This window comes from Orycteropus afer, unplaced genomic scaffold (genome assembly GCF_000298275.1).
Source record: "Orycteropus afer afer isolate SDZICR_OR568_19922 unplaced genomic scaffold, OryAfe1.0 scaffold00183, whole genome shotgun sequence".
In the NCBI taxonomy this organism is placed as follows: Eukaryota; Metazoa; Chordata; class Mammalia; order Tubulidentata; family Orycteropodidae; genus Orycteropus; species Orycteropus afer.
Window position 1 is genome coordinate 3866138 of NW_006921770.1, and position 10781 is coordinate 3876918.

The window sequence follows — 10781 nt, forward strand, 5'->3', positions numbered from 1 at the left end:
GGATCGGGCAGTGTTTCGTTCTGCTGTGCATGGGGTCGCTATGAGTCAGAAATGACTCGACGGTACTTAACAACAACAACGATCCAACCTGAGGGGCTCATCTTCTGACACTATATCAGATAATGTTTCAGGGCTAGTAATATACCAGACAGTGTTTCACTGCTATTCATAAGATTTTCACTGGCCAATTCTTTGAGAAGTCAATGGCCTCTTCCTTTTTCCTAGTCTGTCTCAGTGTGGAAGTTCCACTGAAACCCGTCCACCATAGGCAACCCTGCTGGCATTTGAAACACCAGTGGCACAACCTCCAGCCTGACAGCAACACACAAGTCACCAGAGTATGACAAACTGATAGACAAGTTCATTCCCCTTAGCTGTTCCAAACTGCTCTGCTCACTTCCTGGCCACCCACCAGCTCCCACTTCCTGCGTGGGGCTCTCCTTTTACCTGTTTTGGCCACTGGCCCTGGCTCCCATTGTTATGATAAGTTATTAGTTATGATAAGTTTGTTGAAGGGTCTTGTGTATCATGCAATGGACTGCAAAAGCTTCCTTCGTTAGGCCTGAAATTTTGGTATACAACATCTTACTTCTTCCTGGTAGTGCTTTCATCTTAATAGAATAGTTATTCCCAACTGATGTGCCACAAATGTATTACAGGTATGTCCAATATTGAGATCTTTATTTTTGTAGGTAACTGTGAGAGGTATGGAGGAGGGAGGACTGGAAGAATATAGACCCCAGGTAAATTAGATTCTGATTTGCTCAAGGCTCATCCATCCACTCTTGTGTATAATTTAAGTATCATAATTTTCTAATTGTATCAGTGCATGAAAAGTGTTGGGAGGCTCTCTAATAAAAAAACTACAAGGAGAAAATGATATTATTAATATAAGAAAATCAATCACCAGAGGCAGAATCCAAGACATCAGTGGGGTTATTTAAACTCAAAATCATAGTATATTAAACCAGGAAATGCCTCTATTACAGTTTTCATCTGCCAGCAATGGAAGAACTAAAAATATAAAAAGATACTGGTTACCTCACAGAACTGTCAAAAGAGTTGGATATTCAGACTAAGATTCTGGAAATATTGTTCTAAGCCACACCCCAGAAAGGGCCTCAAAGGCCAATTGCTGTAGACTTTGTTACTTCATTGAGTATTTAAAAAAAAAAAAAAAAAAAAAACCTACCTCTAGAACCAGTAGCCCGTGCCGCAATACAATATCACATATACAGAAGGTACCAGATACTGTAGACACTACCCACATTGGAAAAAGTGTTCTGCTGCCACTTGCTGACTTCCAAGCCATGCTCCAGGATGAGTCTGAAGGTTAGGGCCAAGGTCACATGCTTGTGCCCTAGTTGGGTAACTAAATTGTCAGGTCCTACCCTGGAGAGCCTGTACTCCTAACCTTGAAATGTCCTAAATTTTTTAACAGTGTATGAATTTTCCTGGATAGCCAGAAGACATGACAAATATCTATTAGAGTCCTAATACATATCACTGAATCAATGCTTTTAAAGTATTTTATTTAATTTCATGTATTTGTTCATAGTTATTTACAACTGACCATTATTTTTCATAGATAGTGTTACATGAAAACACAGTATATAAAAGAAATGAAAAATAGAAATGTTCAAGTCAAAATAGGAAAGGAGGCCAGGTACTCTTCCCACTTAACCTCCTCCAAAGTGAGTTCTAGGGACTATCTGAGGAACTCTTGGGGTTCCATAGGACCAACAATTGTTCTGCAGATTTGAACAAGCAGGAGAAAGAATCAAGGAATTTCAAGATAGGCAAATTGAAATGACCTAGTCTGAGGAACAGAGAGAAAACAATGAAGAAAAATAAAGATAACCTATGAGACCTAGGGGACACCATAAAGCATACCAACACATGCATAACTGGAATCTCAAAAGGAGCAGAGTGAGAGAAAGAGGCATTGAGAATGTTTGAAAAAATAATAGGCCAAAGCTTCCTAAATGTGGTAAAAGACATGAATCTACACATTCAAGATGCTCAATGCACCCCAAGAAGGACAAATGCAAAGAGAATCAAAATGAAGGACATTATAATCAAATTTTCTAAAGCCAAGAACAAAGAGAGAATCTTAAAAGCAGCAAGAGAGAAGTGACTCATTACATACAAGGGATCCTTGATAAGATTAATAGCTTATTTCTTATCAGAAACCAGGAAGGAGTATTATGACATTTTAAAAATGCTAAAAGAAAAAAACTGTCAACTAAGAATCTGATGAAATTTTCCTTCAAAATGAGGGATAAATTAAGATAGTCCCAGATAAAAGCTGAGGGAGTTCATAACCACTAGATTTGTTCTACAGGGATTACTAAGTCTGAAATCTTTCAGGCTGAACTGAAAGGACACTAGACAATAACTTGAAACCAAATGAGGAAATAAAGAACTCTGGTAAAGGTAAAAAACAAACAAACAAAAACTCACTGCTGTCGAGTCGATTCGACTTATAGAGACCCCTCCTTGGGTTTACAAGGCGGTATCTCTACGGAAGTAGATTGCCCAATCTTCCTTCTGAGGACTGGTGGGTTTGAACCACCAGCCTTCTGCTTAGCAGTCAAATGCCTTAGGCACTATGCCACCAGAGCTCCCAGAGGTAAATACATAGGTAAATATAATAGGTAGGTATTCTTAATTTTGGTTTGTGTAAAAATGGTATGGGGGTGTCATCAGTCAACCTCCTCTAACTTCACAAGGGGAGAGGAGGGTCAAGAATATCAACAGCCCAAAGCTGATTCCTATGAGGTGTAGGTCAGATATGTCAGTACCCTCTAACTCTTTTGTTAATTCTGACACCAACTGTCCCTCCCACGGCATTCACTATTTTGCTGGGTTTGATAATTCTTTTCAATGGCCACACAGAACATTCCATGTGTATGGGGTTTATAAGGGAAGTAAAGAGGTAACAGTTCAGGATCAGAAATGACTCAGAATATAGTACTTCAATCAGAATAGTTTGTTTTCAACCATGTTGCAGGCATGCTTCTCGCTAGCTTCAGCTTCTGTCCTGCTCAGGCAAGTGCTGCAAAGCTCTTTTAGCTCTGCTGATAGGTGCCCAGAGAAGCACTCCACTCTACCAGCAAACCTCCTGCCCAAAAGCATTCGGCTTTCTCACTCCTTGGGCCAGGAAGCCCACTGCTCTGACTCATACTGGCCTCTTGGTTCTGTTGGTTCTTCTGCCTGTACTGCTGCCATCTCTTGCTATCTTTCTTCTATCTCTCTGCCATCTCAGCACAGGGATCTCAGGTCCAAGGGCATGTTCCACTTCTGGTTCTTTCTTGATGGTAGTGAGATCCCTTTCCACCTCTGGGATGGCTCATTCCACCTCTGGGATGGCTCATTTTAAGCTCATTTTAGTAGATGGTAAAACTGACCAATCCTATGTTAGGGGTCCCTACACCTTATTTCCATGGTCCCTCTCCCACAAGCGTGCCATATACCTTGTTTACTTTATTAACAAACTATCCAGTCCCCTTGGTGCCCAAGAAGCACCTTAAATTTATGTAGTTTCACCCAGTCATCTGGTATGAGTCATAAAGACCATGACTAGAAGAGCCATATTAAGTAATTCACTGCTTTGCAGTTTGTAATATGATTTAAAAGACAAATTAAAAAGGGAACACATGTATATAAGTATAATTTTTGACAATAATACCATAAAAGGTTTTAGGACAGAGCTGTATGGAGTACAGTTTTTCTATGCTATTGAAGTTAAGTTGTTATCAGTTCAAACTAGATTTTCTTAAATTTAGGATATAAATTGACTCCCTATGTAACCACTAAAAAAAATCTCTAAAATATGCACACAATGAAATGATAGGGAAAACAAAATATTACACTACAGAACAATCAATTAAACACAAAAAAGGGAGTAACAAGGGAAATGAGGAACAAAAGATTTATAAGACATACAGAAATCAACTATCAAGATGGGAGAAGTCTTTCCTTATTAGTAATTACTTTAAATGTAAATGCATTAAACTGTTATCAAAAGGTGGAAATTGGCAGAATGGATTTTTTTAGATGTACTGACTGTATGCTGCCTACAAGAGACACAAAACAGCTGTCTTTTGTTTTGTGTGTGTGTGTGTGTCTGTGTGAAAACAAAATATGGACCAACTCAATATTTCCACATGTTCAATTCAGTGACAGTGATTACATTTGTGCCACCTTGCTTGATATTCTTTTCCAAATTGTGTCATCATCTCAATACAAACTCACTTCCCCTTAAGCTTCTCATTTAACCTTTTAAGTTGCTGTTGTCCATTGGATTCCATATAGACAGATCTTAAAAAAGCACAATGCTCAGGGCAGGCATCCTTTATTTGTCAAGCTATTGTTTAGTTTTAAGAAGACTTCAAGGGATACTTTTGGTTCAAAGATTATCTCAGGGCATTAGTTCTGGGGGTTCATGCAGTCTCTATGGCTCCACGAAGTCTGGATTCCATGAGAATTTAAAATTCTGTTCTGCATTTTCCTCCTTTTGATCTGTATTCTTCTATAGAATCTTTGATAAAAACTTTCAGTAATGGCAGGTAGGCAAGTACCATTCAGTTCTTCTGGTCTCACAGAAAAGTTGCCAGTTGTTCATAGAGGCAATTAGACATATATTCTAATTCTTCCTCTAATTCCTAATCCTCTTTCTTCTGGCTTCTGCAGGTGCATAAAGACCAATTGTTGTAGCTTGCATGGCTGCTCACAAGTTTTTAAGACCCCAGGCACTATACAGTGAAGTAGGAGGTAGAACAGAAGCACTAAAATCAATGTGAGGCCAGTTATTGGGAATGTCCCATGGAACCATGACCCTAAACCTTTGGAAACAAACACCATAAAGTATTTACCTGTACCTAGGCAGCATCAGCAGCTGCCTTTTTCCTTTCTTATTTTTGTAGAAATATGTATAACACAACATTTGCTAATTCTCTATTTTCAGGCATATAGCTCAGTGATATCAACCACATTAATCATGTTGTGCAACCATTTTCCTTAATCAATGCTAAATTTCTCATCACCATAAACAGAAACTCATTACTTCTGAAATAATCACCCCTTCCTTCTGTTCCCACCTGCCTCTGGTAACCACTAATAAAATTTAGTCTCTGTAGGTTTGTCTATTCTTGTCATGTCATACAAGTGAGATAATACAATATTGTCCTTTTGTGATTGACTTATTTTACTCAGCATAATATCCTCAAGGTTCATCCATGTTGTAATATGTATCAGACTTAATTTCTCTCTATGAATGTACATATTTGCCATATATTGCTTATCTATTCATCCAGTGACAGACATTTAAGTTGTTTCCACCTTTTGACTATTGTGAATAGTGCTGCAATGAACATTGGTCTACATGCATGTGTTACTGCTTTTAAGTTCCTAGGTAATAATGGAGTCTTAGCTCAGATTCATCTCACAGTAGTTCCAGTGGGTCTCCAAACCCATCCTGCAGTGATTTTACCAGTTCCAGAATGCATAATTGTAATAGACATACTCAACAACTAGAAGAACATCCACATTGGATCCCTGACATGTTGGGAGTGGCTATTATAGTAAGTAAGCCATATGTAAGCTATTAGAACTGCCCCTACCTAAGTCCTAAGTAAATAGTAAACCAAAAGCAATACCACATTCCTGGAGTGATTGCAGAGATTAGTGTCACCACCAGGGACTTGAAGGATACAGGAGTAGTGATTATCTTCACATTCTCATTCAATGTGCCTATCTGGCCTGTGTAGGAAATAGATGAATCTTGGAGAATGACAGTGGATTGTTGTAAACTTAACCATATAGTGACACCAATTTCAGCTACTCTTCCAGATATGGTTTCATTGCTTGAGCAAATTAATACACCTCCTGGTACCTGGTATGAAGCTACTAATCTAGCCAGGACCTTATTCTTGATTCTTGTTTCTAAAGACCATCAGAAGCATTTTGCCTTCAGCTGGCAAGGTCAGCAATACACCTTCACTGCCTTACCTAAGAGATTAATTCTCAGGAAGATATAACAATTATAAGCATATATTCACCAAACAACACAGCCCCAAAATACGTGAAGCAAACATTGGCAGAATTGAAGGGAGAACTAGAGAGTTCTGCAATAGTTGGAGAAGTTAGTATCCTACTTTCAATAATATATAGAACATATAGACAGATTAATAAGGAAGTGGAAGATTTGAACAACTAGATTTATCAGACATATATAGAAAACTCCACCTACTACAGTAAAATACTCTCAAATGCACATGGAACATTTTCCAGGATCAACAATTTGTTAGGCCACAAAAAAACCTCAATAAATTTTAATAGATTGAAATTCCACAGAGTATCTTTTCCAGACACAGAAGAATGAAGCTAGAAATGAATAACAGATATAAAACTGAAAAATCCACAAATATGTGGAAAATAAATAATACACTTTTAAACAATCAAGGGGTCAAAGAAGAAAGCAAAAGGAAAATTCAAAAATATTTGGAGATGAATGAAAATGAAACACAACATACCAAAACTTATGAGATATAGTGAAGGCAGTGCTCAAAAAGAATTTATAGTAGTAAAGGTCTATATGAAGAAAGAAGGAACATTTCAAATCAATAACCAAATTTTATACTTTAAGGAACCAGAAAAAAAGAAGAGCAAAGTAAACCTAACCTAGAAGAAAAAATAATAATAATTTAAAGTGGAGATAAATTAAATAAAATATATAAAAACAATAGGGAGAATTAATGAAATTAAACGTAAGTTCATTTAAAAGATCAACAAAGCTGGCCAACCTTTAGCTAGATTGACAGAGAATAAAAAGAGAAGCAAATGACTAATTTTATAAATTAAAATGGGGACATTGCTACTGAACTTGTAGTAATCAAAAGCATTATAGGAGAATACTGTAAACAATTGTGTGCCTTAAAAAATAAATAATCTAAATAAAATGAACTGATAGCTTCTTTCTAAGATCAGAGAAAAGAAAAGAATGTCTGCCTTCAAAATTGGATATATAGTACACCAGTACACCACATTGTACTGGAAGTTCAAGCCAGAGGTTAGGCAAGAAAAATAAATAAAAGCCACCCAAATTGGAAAAGTAGATGTGTCACAGAATATATAACCCCATATATAGATATAACCCTATATATAAAAAATCCTAAAGAATACACCAAAAATTACCATAGTTAATATATGACTTCAGCAAAGTTGTAAGTACAAGATTCACATGCAAAAAAAACAGTTGTGTATCTATATATTAGAAATGAACAGTTTGCAAAAAAGTTATGAAAGCAATTTAATTAACAAGCAAAAGAATAAAATATCTAGGAAGTAGTGGTGAAAGATATGTATACTGAAAGATTTGCTGTAAGAAATAAAGAAGACTTAAAGAAATGGAAAGACATCAAGTGGTCATGGATTAGAAAACTTAATATTGTTAAAATGACAATACTATCCAAAGTTATCTACAGATTCAATGTAATTCCTATACAACCTGTAGTGATCTTTGGTGAAGAAATGAAAAAGTTAATCCTCAAATTCATATGGAATCTCAAGGGACCCTGAGTAGCCAAAACAATTTTGAAAAAGAAGAGGAGAGTTGGAGGATTCAAAATTCCCAATTTCAAAACTTGCTACAGTATCAAAACAGTGTGTTACTGGCATAAAAATTGATTACATAGTAATGGAATAGAAATAAGAGCTCAGTAATAAAACCATGCATCTATGGGCAATTGATTTTTGACAAGTGTTCAATGCAAAGTTCATTCAATGGAATAAGAAACAGACTTTTCTACTGGGACAATTGAATGTCCTCATTCAAAAGAATATAGTTAGACCTCTAACTCACACTATACCCAAGTTAACTCAAAATGGATCAACCCTAAATGTGGGAGCTATAAACCATAAAATTCTCAAAAAAATACATAGGGGTAAATCTTAATGACCTTGAATTTGGCTATGGATTCTTAGATATGACACCAAAAGCACAAGCAACAAAAATAAATAAACTGAACTTAATTGAAATTTTTGGGCCTCAAAGAAAATTATCAAAAAAAGTGAAAAGCCAATTTACAGAATGGGAAAAATTATTTACAAATCATATATCTGATAAGGGCCTCATTTCCAAAATACATAAATAACTCTTACAACTTAACAACAAAAAGACAAAAAAAATTGAACTAAAAAAATGGTCAAAAGATTATTTATATATCTTCTCCAAGGGAGAGATATATAAATAGTCAACAAACACATGGAAAGATGCTCAATCCCATTATTCACTAGGAAAATGCAAATCAAAACCATAATGAGGTACCACTCCTTACCAACTAATATAGTTATTATCAAAAAATAACTATTGTTGGTGAATATGTGGAGAAATGGAAACCCTTGTTTATTACTGTTGAGAAAGTAAAATGATTCACCCACTGTAGAAATTGGTTTGGCATTTCTTCAAAGTTTAACATAGAATTGCTGTTAAAAAAAAAAAAAAGGGCAAACCCAGTGCCATCAAGTTGATTGACTCCCATTGGGTTTCCAAAGCTATACAATCTTTACAAAAGTAGATTGCCTCACCTTCCTCCTAAGGAGCGGCTGGTGGTTAGCAGTCAAATGCCCTATGCACTGCACCCCCAGAGCTCCTTTAGAATTATCATATGACCTAGCAATTCCACAACTAAGTATATCTCACTGCTGTCGAGTCAGATTCAACTCATAGTGACCCCTCCTTGGATTTCTGAGGCGGTATCACTATGGAAGTAGATTGCCCAACCTTCCTTCAGAGGAGTGGCTGGTGGGTTGGAACAGCCAGCCTTCTGGTTAACAGTCAAATGGCTTAGGCACTATGTACCAGAGCTCCTAACTAGGTATATACTCAAAATAATTGAAAATAGGTACTATTACATGGATGTTCAAAGGAGCACTATCCACAGTATCCAAAAGGTAGAAAGAGCCTGAATGTTCATAAATGGATGAATGAACAAACAAATTGTGATATATACATACAATGGGATGTTATTCAGCCATAAAAAGGAATGAAGTACTGATATATTTGTGGATGAACCTCAAAAGCAGGTTGCTAAATGAAAGAAGCCAGATGCAAATGTCACCTCGTACATGATTCCCTTTATATTTAATGTCCAGAAGAGGCAAATCCATAGAAACAGAATACAGATTGGCAGTTGCCAGAGAATTAGGGGAGAAAAGGCATGGGGAACTACTTTTTAATGAGTATGAGATTTCCTTTTGGGGTGATGAAAATGTTTTGGAACTCGATAGATGTGGTGGTTGAACAACATTGTGGATGTACTAAACACCACTGAATTATTCACTTTAAAATGGTTAACTTTATGTTATGTAAATTTCACCTCAGTTAAATAAGCTAATTAAAACATTATTAAAGGATAAGCCACACCATCAATTCCTCCTTTGTTTTCATAAATAAGGGATCTAAGGTGCAAACAAGTCCAGTAACCTGTCCTGAACTACATACCTACTAAGTATTATATCATATATTCAAACCCAGATCTTCCAACTACAAATCCATTGCTTTCTCCCTTTTCTTTGATACTTCCCTTTTTCTATGGAAATCTATATATCAATCTTGGAAGAGGGTGAAGTGAGCGTTACACTACAAGGAACCTCTTTCAATATGATGGTAAAGGCCCTGTGATTGACCCAGGAGTACTAATGATTGCTTTAATAAATGCTCTAAGCATCTTCAGAGATCTGTATTTTGATGGACAGGAGACCTGTAACTGCCTGGAGAGGTAATGTACTTTAAAGTTACTAGCTCAGCAAAAATAGGAAAACAGGAGCTTGCATTAGAGACTAATAAAATAAGAAGGTTGTTAAATTGGCAGACTGCTGGAGAAATTTGAATCTTGATGATTCCTGTCCAGATCTTGCTTAATTATTTCCAATGTTGTTGTTGTTCTTGTTTGCCGTCGAGTCGGCCCCGACTCATAGCGACCCCTCCTTGGATTTCCGAGGCAGTATCACTACAGAAGTAGGATTGCCCAACCTTCCTTCTGAGGAGTGGATGGTGGGTTTGAACCACCAGCCTTCTGGTGAGCAGTCAAGTGCCTTAGGCACTATGCTACCAATTATTTCCAATAGCTTGATTTAAAAAAATGTGCTTTTTTTCCCCAAGGACAATTTTGATCAAGGCAATTAGTCAAATGACTGCTTGGCTGATCATCATCAGTCCATTAAAATACACACACACACACACACACACAGAGCTGCCAAACAGAATGTAGCACTAGGCTGGGGTCAAGAATTGGAAGTCAAATTTCTGATTTCTCCCTGTGCTCATTCTCTGCCCTTGAAGAAAAACATGTGACCTTTCTGAACATCTATTTCTCACTAGATAGATTGGGGGTGGAGATGTGAAAAATATTTGTTTCAATACAGTTTGATACAGAAGAATACTCAGAACCAAGTTTGGTTGTAACTGATGCTATTTAAAGAATTATGTGGGAAAGTTTATCTGGGTCCTAAAAGACAACATTATAAGAAGGTTTAATGTATGTATATTTTTCACTAGTGCTCAGACGACTCCCTTGTTACCCTCCCGAGAGGGACCGGGTTTCCGGGAGCAAGGTAAGCATGGGCATAGCACAGAGTAGCAGGCCGGAAGAGCAGGAGAAAGGTGTAAAACCCAGGGAGCCAAAGAGAAGAGCAATCAGCCAAAGGGATTAGGTGAGGAGGGGAAACTCAGGGACGCCCAAAGAAGCAGGCCAGAAGAGCAGGAGAAAGGGGATTAA